Raw genomic sequence first — 3,712 nt, 5'->3', positions numbered from 1 at the left:
GCTAAGGCTATATAAGGGATTAGGACAGATCCTGATATCCCTATAGCATGATCATGGGAGGCAGAGGCAGGCGGATTTCTGAGTTTGAGGCCAACCTGGTCTACAGAGTGAGTTCCAGGACAGCCAGGGCTACACAGAAAAACCCTGTCTCGAAAAACCAAAAAAAAAAAAAAAAAGATGCATGGGGAGATACACACACAGGACAGATCAGTAGGTAGAGGTAGTTTGGGGTGATGCTACCACAATTCTCAGAGGCACAGGAAGTAGGGAGTTAGGAAGGCTCCCCCTCAGCAGCCTTTGAAAGAAGTATTACCCTGACTGCACCTTGATTTTGGATTTCTGGGCCCCATAAATTGTGAGAGTAAAAGATTTCTGTTGCTCTAGGCCACCTTATTTGTAGTACTTTTTTTTTTTCCTCAGTAGCCCAAGGGACCACATAGAGGGGCACAAGAAGAATTGCAGTTACAAACGAAGGGGGGCAATAAACGTCAGCTGAGGAAGGCAATGCATCTTCATCCGTGCAGCGATGCATGCTGGGATCCGCTTCTGTAAGTCACGGTGAGGTGCGACAGGCAGCAGAGAGCTGCCCGGACAAGTTGGCAGCTGTGATTTACCTCAGTTCTAGAAGGCTCAAATGAGGCCTGGTGTTGGCTACTTTCCCTCTGTTTGTCTCAGGTTAGGCCCTAGAGTGGATCCACCATCGTCTTAGGCACTCAGCAAGAAGAACGGTTGACCCTGAAAATCAGCCCTGGTAGTGAGCTATGGGCCTGTGAGGATCAGGTACCCTGTCCTAACCAAGGTTCCAAAGGTCAGCCTAGAACACGGCCTCTAAAGTCTCAAGAAGGAAGTCCAACTTGAAAGTCTTTGAACTTACTCTAGAAAATTATAGCGCACAGACCTGGGCTTGGATTCTCACTGCACTATGGGAATTACTGTGCCACCTTAGGCATGCAAATTATTTACTTCCCGTCTTTTCTCCTTTGCTTGGTTGTCTGCAAATCAGGAACGAGAAAATAATGAATCCATACTACCCAGATATTTGCTATAAAATTTGCCAAGTATTTTACCCAACTTGGATTCTAAGTTGCAGAATTAATCACGTGTCTCACCCTGCTCCAGACGATTCATTTTAGATATTCTTAGATATTATGCCTTTCCCGTGAGGGCAGGGGTAAGAGTTTATTCCGCAGCATAGCCTAGACTTGAAATTGGCATCCTCTCACAGTGACTTCCCGAGCTCTGGGATTACAAGAATGCACCACAATGCCTGACCCCCGTGTAAACAATTAACAGCCCCCACCTCCATTTCTATTCAAAAGGGCTCTACTTGACCACACATTACATGGTCACCCAAGCTGTGAGGAGTTCCCATGTGCACAACAGAGGAAAACACTCCTGGTGCAGACCTGAGCCTAGGCTAGCCATTGTACAGAACACAATGGTCAGAACTTAGCCATTCTCCCTGGAAGGGTACACTTTGTGGATGTATCATTAACATACACACATGTTATTTTCATTACGTCTCATTTCAGTGTAGAGGGGAAAATGTAGTTGGTATACAATACTATAGAGCATTGTGTTCCAAACACAAAATACCCAGCGCTGTGCTTAATAATTAGATGATAGGTTGCCTAGTGCTTTATATGATGCAGAAATCCTTGCTATATTATTCCACAGCTGTTCAAACTGTGCTGTGGTATTTGAGCAAATTGATTGCGATTTTTGGATAAGCCTGGAATTCATTATATTTTGTTTTACATTTAAAATAATGGAATATAGTCATTCCCGTCCCCTTCTCCAAACCCACTATCTGGCACAATTTCAGGAAAAAAATTAAATTGAGACCGAGAGGTACTTGCCTTCTTGGGTTGTGGAGATGAACTGGAACAGGCTGTGGCACACAGTGGATGCCCTCCCTAATTAACATGAAAATGTTATTATGTGGGAAGTAGGAATGTGAGTCCCCAAGTTCAATGGCCAAGAAGATCACCTTATTTATATTTCAAGGGGCCATTTAGCCTTGGTGACAGCAATTTAATCTTAGTTAGAGGGAATTCTGGGGTATGCCTGGCACTCGGGAGTCTTGGGTATAGGAACCCACTGGGTGTTCAGTCACCAGTGCATCTGTGTCACTGCCAAGGCCTTCCTTGTCCCCGAGTGTGCTCCATCGGGTCTCTGCTGGCTCCATCTGGGGCACAGAAGACTTGCTGGAGAGCCAGCTGTATTCTTTGCTCTATGAGCTAAGATAGTTTTGGGTGTAACAGATGGCCACAAACCCCAGCTGCTTCCAACTCACAGACACATTAGCTTACAGGTCCAGAGGTCAGAAGGCCCCCCTAAGTGGTACAGACTCAAACAAGGTTTCCCTTTGGGGAGCTGTGCAGAAGAATCCATGGGCTTGCTCCTGCCACATTGAGAGCCCACCGCCTACCTGACTCAAAGCTCCTTCCCACACCCTCCAAGACAGTAGCCCAGAACCATCTTCAGCTTCCCTATTATGTTCAACAGCCTCCCGCTCATTAAGAGCCTGGGATCTCACCAGCTTCCCCTGGAGACTCCGCTTAACCACACCTGCAGTCTCACATAGTCTCAGATCCCAAGTATCAGGATGTGGCTTTTGGTGGGCTCTGTCGGTACCCAGGCACATCCCTAGACCCTCACTTCCCCCAGGCATGTCTTGACCATCACTCAGTCTCCTGTCCTGGGGGGCACAGGTCTCTCTGCTTTTATCCCTCCGCATCCTCATGAGCTTTACCCACCTCCATTTCAGCCCTGGGGAATCTTGTTTCAAGTTTGGATGTGGAAGATACAGTTCTTCCCTCTCCTGAGCATTTTCCCCCTAAACCCATAATCTGCTAAATGCTCCCAAATATTTAGGTTTTTGGAATACAAAAGAATAAATAACGAATAGTCTGATTTCTGGTCATCCGCCTCCTCTTCCTGAGATTATACACCAGGGGGACAGAGGCAAAGGGTTTAAGTATGGGAAGAAAAAAATATAAATTAGTACTTTAAATACTGATTTAAATACAGACCCTTCTGGGGGATGAGCACAGAGGCATTCTGGGAAGGGGGCATAGCACAGCAGCTTAAGCATGGCTCCTAAACTCTACGTCCCTCTCATGTCTTCTCGCTTCCCTCCCTCCTGAAGCTGCCTGGCTCTGTTTTAGGAGCACCCAACCTCTTTCAAACTGGTGCTTCCAACTACAGAAAACCCTTGTGTGTGTTCTCTTATTTCAGCAGCACACCCAAGGCAAGGGGCATTTTCACCAGACTGTTCACACCAAGACAAACCAAACCAAACCAACCCACCTGTACAACCAGCTAAGGTGTCTGGCTTTCTCACCCCCTCAGCCCTTCTACCATCTTTATCTTTGTCTGTTAGTCCAGATAGGCAACCCATTATCCTTTGACACAGCAAAATGGGAAAACCAGGGAACTCTTTTTTTTTGCATTGCCAACATTAGAACCCATATTGGCATGTCTACCATCTACTCTTCCATTGACTCCCTTATCCTGAGGCATCATCCCCACAAAAGATAAATGGAAGCACCCAGCCTTCAAGCCTTAAACTGCCCAGGGTGCACACACATGTGCATATGCACACATGCACATACACACACATACCTCATATAAAAATATACAATATAAAAGCATTTCAAGAAGGTGGTAACTGTAACATATTTGGGTAGCAGAAAAGTACATTTTTCTT

Source organism: Mastomys coucha, unplaced genomic scaffold (genome assembly GCF_008632895.1).
Source record: "Mastomys coucha isolate ucsf_1 unplaced genomic scaffold, UCSF_Mcou_1 pScaffold13, whole genome shotgun sequence".
NCBI lineage: Eukaryota > Metazoa > Chordata > Mammalia > Rodentia > Muridae > Mastomys > Mastomys coucha.
This window is presented reverse-complemented; position numbering follows the sequence as displayed.